Source organism: Pistacia vera, unplaced genomic scaffold, assembly GCF_008641045.1.
Source record: "Pistacia vera cultivar Batoury unplaced genomic scaffold, PisVer_v2 Contig210, whole genome shotgun sequence".
In the NCBI taxonomy this organism is placed as follows: domain Eukaryota; kingdom Viridiplantae; phylum Streptophyta; class Magnoliopsida; order Sapindales; family Anacardiaceae; genus Pistacia; species Pistacia vera.
In genome coordinates, this window is record NW_022196014.1 from 1 (window position 1) to 12,941 (window position 12,941).

The 12,941-nt window shown below is 35.9% G+C and overlaps 2 pseudogenes; both read left to right on the plus strand.

Annotated features, from left to right (window-relative positions):
- The first annotated feature begins 1,629 nt into the window (after nucleotides 1-1,629).
- On the plus strand, nucleotides 1,630-7,434 carry LOC116129285 (annotated as a pseudogene).
- A 37-nt stretch (nucleotides 7,435-7,471) lies between these two features.
- LOC116129298 lies at nucleotides 7,472-12,681 on the plus strand (annotated as a pseudogene).
- The last annotated feature ends 260 nt before the right edge of the window (nucleotides 12,682-12,941 follow it).

Sequence of the window (12,941 nt, forward strand, 5' to 3'; positions counted from 1 at the left end):
ATGAAATTTGGGCGACCAAAAATTCTAGTATTATTGGCAGGATGTGCACCAATTTTAAAGCAACTAATGTTGTCGGGTTTGTTTATTTAAATATTTTTAACTATCCTATTTATACGATTTCCAAAATACCAATTTATTTCCCTATTTTGAAAATACTATTATATTTTTTTCAATTACATTTTAAACCCCTTAAGTTTATTAATTTAACTAAACACCCTCAGAAAAAAAAAGTTTTAGAAATTGACAAAAGACCCCTGCACATTTGCCAAATTCCGATCACCACTGTCAGAAGGTGGCCGAAATTTGGTATGATGGCACACTACTGACTGGATATGGCTGTACACTGATCTATCATTATTCGGCCAGATCCACAGCCAAAGATCTGGCCAGATCTTTGGCCGTTGTTGACCATCAATGACGACTATATCTTTGGCCAGTCGGAAAAAGCCAGATCCACAGCCAAAGATCTGACCATTGATGGCCATATCTTTGGCCGTTGTTGACCATCAACGACGACCATATCTTTGGCTGTCGTTGACAACCAAACATGGCCAGATTTGGCTGCTGCAGATCTTACCTTTTTCAGCCAGATCTACGATGGATTTGGTTGGAAAAGGCCATCTCGGCGCACGACCAGCCAGATCCAGTTGACTGTGCCCCGATACGGCTACTTCGGCCACCCTCTGGCGGTAGTGTACCGATCTATTATTTTTCGGCCAGATCCACAGCTAAAGATTTGACCATTGACGGCCAGATCTTTGGTCGTTGTTGACCATCAATGACGACCATATCTTTGGCCATCGTTGACGACCAAACATGGTCAGATCTGGCCGTAGATCTTACCTTTTTCGGCTAAATCTAGGATGGATTTGGTTGAAAAATGCTATCTCAACGCACGACCGGCCAGATCCAGTTGATCGTGTGCTGATACGACGACTTCGACCACCCTCCGGCGGTGGCGACCGGTTGATAGAATAATAGGTGGGTGGGTGGGGTATTTTTGTAATTTTTAATATTTTTATTATAGGGCTGTTTAGTTATTTAACGAACCTAGGAAAATATTTTGTTAATTTTCAAATCCTACCTCGTTATTTCTACCTAACTCTAAAAATATAAAAAATACTATCCAAAATACTAAAACAAACACACCCATTACTTTGTATTTGATTGCTTTTTGAATGGAATTTGAGCGACAAAAAATTCTAGTAATATTGGCAGGATGTGCACCAACTTTTGTCACTTCCTAAAATTCTAATTCAATACTCTTATCATTTCAGTTAGATGCGCATCCTAAACACGGCACGCTATGTTCTCAAAATTTCGTGTGAGCAACGCCCACAATATGCAACAAAACAAAAAGTTAGTGAACTGGAAGGGACAGAAGGAATCAAAATATATCCGAAATCAAGCAAAAAGAAAGTAATCTCAAGATTTTTCTTGACTTAGTTATTGACAGAACTAATTTTTCTTAACAAAGGAGAATTTGATTCCCTCTCTTATTCTATTCTGTTTGCGCATTTATAGGGCTCCCCACCGCCACCGTATCATATCAATGATTATTTCATTGGTAAAGAGGATCAATCCAACAATCACATCAAAAAGGATATTAAGGTAAAACCAATATCTTTCTCAAGTCTTTTATGATCCTTTTGGTTTCTCATACTCATCGTTCTCCTCTGTTTCTCCAAAGCCGATCCTGTAAAACTGTTGCATTCTATTATTATCTCAGCTCTAATCCAATAACCTAAGACAAACTAATGTGTTCGTTATTATATATATAGTCTCAGTGAGCCACATGCAAAGCAGGCGAGCGGCTAGCTAAGCTATTGGTGCTGCGCTTCGCCGACGGCTCCAAGAAGCTTCTTGTTAATTCTCTCCTTGTTATGTATTGAAAAAAAATACATATACATCCTTGAACAATGGTACATCCTCCTCACGCGGAGCCCTTCCCCGGGTCCGGCCGAGACGCAGACGCCGGTGCCGTTTTTGTTCTCGAGGCAAAAGGTCAACTCTCTGACAATTTCTTAAAAAATACTCTTCGTCGTTTTCGGCTTATAAAAATAAGTGCTCTGTTTTTAATTTTAAAATAGGGGAGTGGTGGCACGCGGGGTTTCATCTGACTACGGCGATAGTGGGACCGACAATATTGACGTTACCGTATGTGTTCAGGGGGCTTGGATGGGGCCTGGGGTTTATGTGTTTGACGGCGATGGGGTTGGTGACGTTTTACTCTTACTATCTGATGTCAAAGGTGCTAGACCACTGTGAGAAAGCTGGTCGTCGCCACATCAGATTCCGCGAGCTGGCTGCCGACGTTTTAGGTATCTCTCTCGACTTTATCGTTATTGTTGTTAAACCATACTACTGCGCCTGCTTTTGGAAATAGCGAAACGTTTTATGTATCTACAAATTTTATTCTGGTGGCTGGCGTTTTTTTTTCTAAAAAAAAAAAAAAAAAAAAAAAAAAGAACTGGGCCAGGGTGTAGTTTCCGGAATTTATGAAACTTAATTACATAAAGTTGACTTGTCAATTTTACTATTGAAAAAATGCACAGTAAATACGGGTACTCGTTAAAGGAATATTATGAGATGTTTATGCTTTTGACACGTGCTGGAAATTGCCATACGACGTACAGAGGCCATTTCTCGCCTTCTGCGTGCCGTTAGGTTGTCGGCTGCTGGTGGCCTGTGATGGTTGCCAGTGACCGACAATGGTTGGGTTGGTAGGAGTACTTTATTGATTTTTTAAACTTTTATTATGGAATTGTTTTTGCTAAGTTTTTAAATATATAGGGTTATAATAATCCAAATAATAATAAATATTAAAAAATAATATAATAATAATATTTAATTAGAGGATAATTCAATATTTTAAATAACATATCTATCAATTTATTCCTCCTTACCAAATATATTAATATAACATACCCACCAATTAATCAAATATATTTTCCTAAAGATTCCTAGCGATTTCCAGTAATCTTCAAGGTAATCTATCTTTCTAGTAATCCAATATTTCCAATAATCTAACATTCTTCGAACCAAACGTCATATTATGAGATGTTTATGCTTTTGACACGTGCCAAGAATTTCAGGACCCAATGGACTGCATCAATTTATCTTTATTCATTAAATAAGAGAGATATTGTAATTAAGTTCACCAAACTAGTAGACAATTTGCTGGGCACGGTGTAATTAAGCTGGCGCCTCCTTTGCCCTGCTGTGTTGTCTTGCAGGATCTGGATGGATGTTTTATTTTGTGATACTTATTCAAACAGCCATCAATACTGGAGTTGGAATAGGAGCAATTTTGCTTGCATCGGAGTGCCTCCAGGTATTTCTAATTCATGTATAAATTCGATAATGAATAAAAACATATGGAATATGTATAAAATCTAGATTAGGTATCTCATAAAGATGAATAATGTGACCACCCATTTGTGGCTGGATGGATTGAGGGGTGCATGGTTGAATTGACTCATTGAGTTTGAGTTGTACCTAAAAAAATTAATAATGTGATAAAAAATATATCATATATAAACATTTGTATATGTATAGCATTAATATAAGATTTATATGAAATGTGAACAGGTTAAGTTGTTGCTTAATTTGATAGGAGATGAGTGGGTCCAATGTAGCCATATTTCTCAAAAGATAATGATACATTTTCGTATTGTCAATTCTTTCAATTACCTCTAAGAAGACTAGAGGTCCCATTCAGTTCTGTTTTTGTTTTGGACCTTTGGTTCGATGATTTATGACCTTTGCTTTACGAAACTGCATTTAAGAATGCACATTGGACACGCAAGAGTTCGCTATCAATATTGTGTACAATATTAGCATATCAAAATGCAATGTTTTAATCTTTTGGTGCTTATCCACCTTTGTTTCTTTGTTAATTTTGCCTTTTGGGCTGTGACTAGATAATGTACTCTGACCTTTCCCCCAATGGGACTTTGAAACTGTACGAGTTCGTAGCAATGGTAACAATTGTTATGATAGTACTCTCTCAGCTTCCCACTTTCCACTCACTCAGACACATCAACCTTGCTTCTCTTCTTCTAAGCTTGGGCTATTCCTTCCTCGTAGTTGGTGCTTGNTAAAATATGACTTAATAATACTTGTGTGACAGCTAGTTTGAACCTTAATTTATGATGTTTGTACATATATCTCTAAATAAAGTTTCATTGTCTTTGCAATTATATGCAATTTGAGTATAGCATTTTTCTTTTTCAAGTGTTTCTAGTTTGCGCACTAGTTGAAACTTGAAACTTTAGTACTTGAAGGTATTTGTATACATTTAATTTATGGTCTTGCACTCATGAAATATATAATGAATTTGATGGTTTAATTTTTATTAGGAAAAAGTCTCATAAACTGTTTAATCTTGTTGATCTTAAGTATATATATTTATAATCTCTAGTTGTAAACTTGTAATATACATAGAAGAACTAAAATATGAACAGTTAATGTATTTTCTAAATCACATTTTCAAAAAGAATAAATAAAACCAATAAAATTAATACTTCTGACAATAGAAAATTGGTGAAGTTTATCGATTGGTTCATTTCATTTTTCTCCTTGTGAGATCATTTAGTATTAAACTCGTTTACTTTGCTTATAAAATATTAAAATACCTCTATCGACTTTATCGTTATTGTTGTTAAACCATACTACTGCGCCTGCTTTCGGAAATAGCGAAACGTTTTATGCGTCTGCAAATGCTTATTCCGGTTGGTGGTCGTCTTTTTTTTTTTAAAAAAAAAAGAACTGGGCCAGGGTATAGTTTCCGGAATTTATGAAACTTAATTACTTAAAGCTGACTTGTCAATTTTACTATTGAAAAAATGCACAGTAAATACGGGTACTCGTTAAAGGAATATTATGAGATGTTTATGCTTTTGACACGTGCCAAGAATCTCGACCCAATGGACTGCATCAATTTATCTTTATTCATTAAATAAGAGAGATATTGTACATTTGCAATTAAGTTCGCAAAACTAGTGAACAATTTCCTGCACACGGTGTAATTAAGCTGGCGCCTCCTTTGCCCTGGTCTTGCAGGATCTGGATGGATGTTTTATTTTGTGATACTTATTCAAACAGCCATCAATACTGGAGTTGGAATAGGAGCAATTTTGCTTGCATCAGAGTGCCTCCAGGTATTTCTAATTCATGGATAGAAGTATAAATTCGATAATGAATAAAAACATATGGAATATGTTTGAGTTTGAGTTGTACCTAAAAAAATGAATAATGTGATAAAAAATATATCATATATAAACATTTGTAAATGTATAGCATTAATATAAGATTTATATGAAATGTGAACAGCTTAAGTTTTTGCTTAATTTGATAGGAGATGAGTGGGTCCAATGTAGCCATATTTCTCAAAAGATAATGATACATTTTCTTATTGTCAATTCTTTCAACTACCTCCAAGAAGACTAGAGGTCCCATTCAGTTCTGTTTTTGTTTTGGACCTTTGGTTCGATTATTTATGACCTTCGCTTTACGAAACTGCTTTTAAGAATGCACATTGGACACGCAAGAGTTCGCTAACAATATTGTGTACAATATTAGCATATCAAAACACAATGTTTTAATCTTTTGGTGCTTATCCATCTTTGTTTCTTTGTTAATTTTGCCTTTTGGGCTGTGACTAGATAATGTACTCGGACCTTTCCCCCAATGGGACTTTGAAACTGTACGAGTTCGTAGCAATGGTGACAATTGTTATGATAGTACTCTCTCAGCTTCCCACTTTCCACTCACTCAGACACATCAACCTTGCTTCACTTCTTCTAAGCTTGGGCTATTCCTTCCTCGTAGTTGGTGCTTGTATTAAAGCAGGTATAGAAATCATTGACCAGTATTTCATTCCGTATTTTATGTATGTATCTTTTCATGTTATGAAGAAAGTTCTGTTAATAAATGCAACATTTTTACTTTACTCATTATTACAGAATTAATTTGGCAATGAAATTTGCGTATAAAACAATGGAAAAGAAAATGAGCAGTGGACTTTAATCAGGTGAAATGCGTCCAAAATTCTTGTTGTGGGTGCATGGAACAAGAATCAATATATAAAATCCCAATTGGGTGGTTTATTTGGCTGATGTTCTAAATATGTTTCTAAATTTTACGTGTCCAACAGGTTTCTCCAAAAATGCTCCGTCAAAGGACTATTCCCTGGAATCTTCAAAGTCATCTAGGCTTTTTAGTGCCTTCACTTCCATCTCCATAATAGCTGCCATTTTTGGAAATGGCATACTACCAGAAATACAGGTAACTTCACGGAATATCTATTTTGGTTTTCTTTTTAATGCCTCGCAATGATGATAGGGTACACCAGACTATGACAAATTGATTTAACTGCACAGAAGAGCCATGCAAGCAATGTTTGCTAATTGCTGTAAGCTTCTTGATTTTAACTTCGGCATTCTATCAATACAGGCAACTCTGGCTCCACCCGCTACTGGGAAGATGGTAAAAGGTCTTCTAATGTGCTATAGTGTCATTTTTGTTACTTTCTATTCGGCAGCAGCTTCTGGGTATTGGGCGTTTGGGAACAAAGCTGATTCAAACATTCTCAAGAGCCTGCTGCCTGATAATGGACCTTCCTACGCTCCAACATTGGTTGTTGGTCTCGCAGTTGTGTTTGTTCTTCTTCAATTATTTGCCATTGGCTTGGTAAGCTCACAGATATACTGTGCAATCAAACTTTAGAGAGGCTGAATTCCATTTTCTGGTTAACTGAGGTAATCTTTCTACAATGTGAGCAGGTTTATTCTCAAGTAGCTTTTGAGATCATGGAGAAGAAATCAGCTGATGTAAAACAAGGGATGTTTTCAAAAAGAAACCTTATCCCTAGGATCATTCTTGCGGACGTTGTACATGATATTCTGTGGATTTATGGCAGCAATGCTTCCATTTTTTGGAGACATTAATGGAGTGGTAGGAGCAATTGGATTTATCCCCCTAGACTTCATCCTGCCAATGCTTCTTTACAACATGAGCTTTAAACCTCCCAAATCATCCTCCATCTACTGGATCAACATTACTGTCATGGTTGTTTTCACAGGTGCAGGATTGATGGGTACATTCTCCTCTGTATGGAAGTTGATTCTCGATGCTAACAAGTTTAAGCTCTTTAGTAGTGATGTGGTGGACTGAACATAAATGAAAATCTCTGAGCGTACGAGTATCCTCAGAGAAAGTTTACCTTTTTTGTGAATCAAAACTACACGTTTTGATTAGTGCAATTAAGAATGAGAAACTGCATAGTAACAATTTTTTATTGTTAATAACAGGAATTTCCAGTTGCAAAATCCACTCCTAAACTGGCTGCACTGATATTGTCTAATATTTTTGTCTTCCAATTGGTCGATTTCTTATACTATTTATCTGGTGTCTTACCAAATTCTTATACTATGCATATTGAGACTGTCCATAAAATGCATTCTTAAAAATGTTTCGCGTTCAACCTGCTGCCAATACTGATGCAAAGATTGCAAATGATGTACTGTCTTCTTCTTCAGAGAATCCACCATGCTTGATGTTAGGCCTCAGGTAATTTAACCATCTCATCTTATTCTGGAACTCTTTCCACATCTCTTGAGCCCTGTGGATTAAATTACGCATACCAAGAGATCAAATATACAAAAAGATCCACAAGAAGTCAACAAATTAATTCATACCATATTCTTCAATATAAACCTTGAGTTTTGCATGCTCTTCAGGTGATCAAGGTCTCCTAAATCAAGCAAAAAGAACGCTTTCAAGGTTCTTCCTGGATGCTGGCTGTTGTTTTTAAAAGCGTAAAAATTGGGACGATCCAGGAGATAGTTTCCGGAATTTATGAAACTTAATTACTTGAAGTTGATTTATCCATTTTACATTGGAAAATAAACATAAACATGGACATTTGTTAAAGGAATATTATGATGCTACGCTATTGACACGTGTCATGAATCTCAACAACAAATGCAGTGCTTTAATTTAGCTTGCTTCATTAGATAAGAATATATATATTTCAACTAAAAAGGAACATTGAAGAAGTTCATACTTCATAAAACTACTTGACAATTTGCCTCCAGAGGTGGTGTAACCACTTCGCTTGTGGTCAGATGACTACACCTTAAAGTTATCTAGAGATTTTGTATTTAAGTCTTATCAAATGGTCACTTATACATTTACAACTTACTTAATCCATTGAATTTATAGTGTGTTTAATAGACCTTAGAATAAATCAATTAGTCGAGGTTTACGTAAGTTAGTTTGGATACTCCGATCACCAAATAGAAAGAATAATTAGGTTGATGCCTTTTTGTCTTGCAGGACCTGGATGGATGTTTTATTTTGTGACATTTAATCAAACAGCCATTAACACTGGGGTTGGAATATGAGTAATTTTGCTTGCATGGCAGAGCATCCAGGCATTGCTAAGTGCTAATTATTGGATGATAATAATTTCTCGAGTCTCGACATTTAAAACTACTATATCACCCTTCTAGTTTGGACAAATTACAATTTAACCCGCTTGCTGAGAAACGTGTTTTTATCTTGATGTTTTCACTAAGTTACAATTTCACCCAAAAGAGGGGCAAATTAGACATTTACCCTTCTTCCCACTTCAATTTTATGATAGACATTCAATTTTTCCCTTATAGTTTACCCACAGATTCTAAAATTGAAACTACTCACCCAATAGTTTCCAAATAGTGGAATTTTCAAACAAGTTGTCTTCATAAAAAATATAAATATATCAAAATTTTTCACATAAGATATTAATTCACAATATATATTTCTTAAATTAAGAATGAGGAACTAACTGTAATAGTTAAAAGTAAAAAAAAAAAATCTATTAATTAATATAAAGACTTCAAAATAAAAAAATACACACAAATTTATTATTAAATGAAACAAATAATCAAGTTTTGTCGAACCCATAACAAATTATAAATCATTATTTAAAAAACTTTTGAAGTGAGCAGAGTAAAATTTAGAATATATAGTGTTAGGGCTAAAAAATGTCCTCGACCCAAATAGGCCCAAGGACGAAGACACCTTCAACAAAGCTCAGAGTCATGGTCCAATTCTAATTAGGCCCGCAATTGAGTCTGCATATCAGGTCCGTTCGGTACACCTACAATGTTACTCACTACTTAGGCCCAATCAGCAAAAGCACGATTCGCTTAGGCCTCGTCACCAGCTTGTCTAGGCCTACACCCTTTGATCCTAGACCACCTTCTAGACTTAGGATTTACTTGGAGCCCAAGGTCGCCTACTTATCTTGGTACTACCTGAACTCTATCGAAGAGGTCCATTACTATTCTAATTCGTTTAAGATTTGTGTCTTAGACCCATTGGGACTCCTTTTCCCACTAAGGTAAGGGAACCAAATGTTCTTCTTTTTCATGAAACCTTAACTCTAAGGACTCACAGTCCTACTAGGATTCGAAGATTTAAACAAGGGTCAATCCTCTTACAAGGGACATAGACATTACACCTTCAGACCCCGCAGTTCTTACTCTTCAGAATTCCACATCACAACCATAGTTATAGTCTCCGACTAGACTTCTAGTAACCTTCTCTCTTCATAACCCTCACTAAATTAGCCTTACTCGGCCTTGTTGACTTGAGCAACGGAGTGCCTACGGCAAACACCACCTCGGTGTTTTCCATTCGCTTCACATTTGTTTTCTTGCGTGTGCAGGTACAACGGATTGTTGGTAGCCTCAACCTTATGGGATCAGACCCTATTTTCGTAAAGGTAGATTTTTTGCATCTACATATAGATATAGGTCAAAATGTCTATATTTATAGGCATGGAGGGGGGGAATGTAATTATTTTTGGATGACATGTAAGACAAAAGGGTATTTTTGTCTTTGTATAATTGATTTTCTATTTTTTGGGTGAAATTGTCATTTGTTAAAAACGTCATGATAAAAATTGTCACTTTTTCAACTGTGGGTTAAATTGTTATTTTATCCAAACTTGAAGGGTGAAATAGTTTTGAATTCTAATTTATCTAAGGTTTTTTGGTCCTAATGTTATTTTGACCAGAATGTTAGGACGAAATTGCTATTTTCCCTTGGATAGAGCATAAAATTCGTAATGCTTACCCTAGGTTGATTTCGGACGCAGTACATGATGTTTTGTGGATTTCTGTCAGTAATGCTTCCATTCTTGTAGACAAAAATGGGTCATAGAGCTATTGGATTTTTTCCCCTAGACTTCATCCTGCCAATGCTCTTTACAATATGAGCTAAAAACGTCCCAAATCGCCCTCATCTACTGGATCAATATTACTATGACGGTTGTTTTCGCGGGTGCAGGATTATGGTACATTCTCCTCTGCAAGGACGTTGATAGTTGATGCTGCCAAGTTTAAGCTCTTTGATCAGTAGTGATGTGGTGGACTGAAAATAATGAAATCTCTGAGTAAATGAGACAGAGCCCTTGTGCTCAGAAAAGTTTACCTTTGGTGTGAATAAGTAGTATAAACATTCAACTACGTTTGCTTAGTGAATTTAGAATGAGAAACTGCTAGAAAGATCGCAGGTATCTGCGTTTTTGTAGTAACCTTTGCACTGTTAATAACAAGAATATTCAGCTGCTAGTTCCACTCTAAACTCTCGTATTCTTGTACTATATATCTGGTTTCTCATTTTCTTTAATCAAAACATGCATATGAGACTGTTGATAAATATATCTTAAAAATTTGTATTTCAGATTGTTTTTCCTCGACATCTATCCCTGTTCTCAACGATTGCAGTGCATTATCCTTTCAAACCAGAAATAATGTGTCCAGTCCAATCCTGGAAGGAAATGCTACCCCATCATATTCATGTCCAATTATTTCTATCATCACCATGGAAACTTAAAGATAGATCAAAGAAGAAGATACATAATGGGGAAAATATAGTCATCACTCTTTGCACGTCTTCCCACGCTTGCACTCTGAACTAATGCAGATCAAGGAATTCATTGGTCAACTACTACTCACACATGCTAAAACCCTTTGTGTACACATTGTAACTAACATTGCCTTGAATCCATCTCTTCTGAATAAGATCGAGCAATGCCATTTGTTTTAGAGCTCATTTGGTTCTATTTTTCTTGTTTTCTGAGCTTTTTCAACCCTGCTTGGATCCAGTTAAAGCTCTGATCTTAGCATTATATAATGTTAATGGTTTATCGTCCACTTTTTTTGGGGTGCAAGATAATTCACTATTCATTCCATTTTGTTAAGAAGATTTGGTCAAAAGCAGTTCGCTTATATCATAGGAGGACCACCCAAGAGGAATTTATGACAAAACAAACTGTCCAATCCGCGTAATGGGCTTGACTCAGAGAGCAATGGAGTAATCAGCTTGTACGCTTACTGTACACATGTTGGATCCTTTTAATAATACGGAAACGTATTTCCTCAAATAACGTTTCTTTTTCTTCGACAACATATGTACTGTATAACCCCAACGGTTTGGCTTGGCAGCAAGGTGAGTTACTTTTATATCAATTTTATTGTATTTTTTATATTTACACGGTGTTTAATGGCTCTCAAATTAATTGAGGTAGGCATAGATTGATGTGATTATCTTGATTATAAAAAAAAAAAAAATTTCTGTATTGTATAATAACTATTAAATAATTGGGCCACCCCTCCCCCATCTTCTCTACTTTGACTAAATCAATTAATATTATTATCACTAACAAAGAAATATATGACATGCATGATTGTGCAGTCCGCGTGTAAATTAGCTATTCCTTTCATATATTTGGTTGCATCAGCACATGCGTTAATTGTGTTTTTTAAAATAAGATAAAATTATTACCTAATGTAATTAATTAATTAATTAATAATAAAAGGTCTAAATCTCCAACCATCTCTTATTAATTGGAGACTTTGAGGTATTGAACCTCATTACACGGATATGGAGAATTTATGGTCCCTGAGAAGAGGCCGTGACACATTAAATTTTGACCCATCCAGGTCCTAACTAACGCGTATGATTGACACACCAACATTACAAATCAAGACTTTATTGCGCCTCTCGACTCTCGAAATCTTTCTCCTTATAACCCCATCTCTCTCTTTTTTTTTCTTTTCTTAAACCGACAAAAAAATGGAAAAGCTTCAACATCCCAATTGGAGAAGCTTCAAGTTAACCACTCCACCAGGAAGCCAAGAAGCCGGTGGTTTGGGACTGTGGCAGTTCACTTTATGACTCTTTTGAGTTGAACTCTTTCAAGCGTCAACTTGACTCTGCCCTCGTTTCAAGAAGTCTATCAATGTCTTATTTACCCGATCATAGAGCTCCCCTTCCACCACCACCCAACCAAAAAACCTTCTTCTTCTTCGAAGATTTCTCGGTCTCTTCAGAAGCTGCTCAAATCGGTGTTCAAGTCTAAGCAAAGTTCTAGTGCCATTTAAAGATCCGGAAACGTTCGAGTGATGAATATAACGTTTATTATGATAAGACTGGAGCTCTTACAACGATCCCGGAAGTACCAGAGATTGATTTTGGTGGGCTCTCGCCAGAGATCAATTCTTTGGCAGAGAACAGGCGCTTCCGAGAGATTTACAGCTACTTCTAATATTGCTATTTCTTGTGCCTAATATAGACAGAATATTAGTATGTCTATACTACTTTGTTTTTGATATTTGTTTTACGTGTTAGATGTTTTTGTGTTTAGGTTTTTTTGTCCTTAAACTATGATAACGTATGTAAGGAGTTCTGAAATTTGACATTTCATGTCTAGATGTTTATATTATAACTATGGTTTCTTCAATATTTGGCTTATGATGTCAACGATAATGAGAGTCTGGTGGATAGATTGACCCAGACACGAATTAGAAAAAGTTGATCACAGATAATTGGTTTTTTTGATCACTGTCAAACAAAACGGCGTCATTGCTGCATACCAAAGCCTT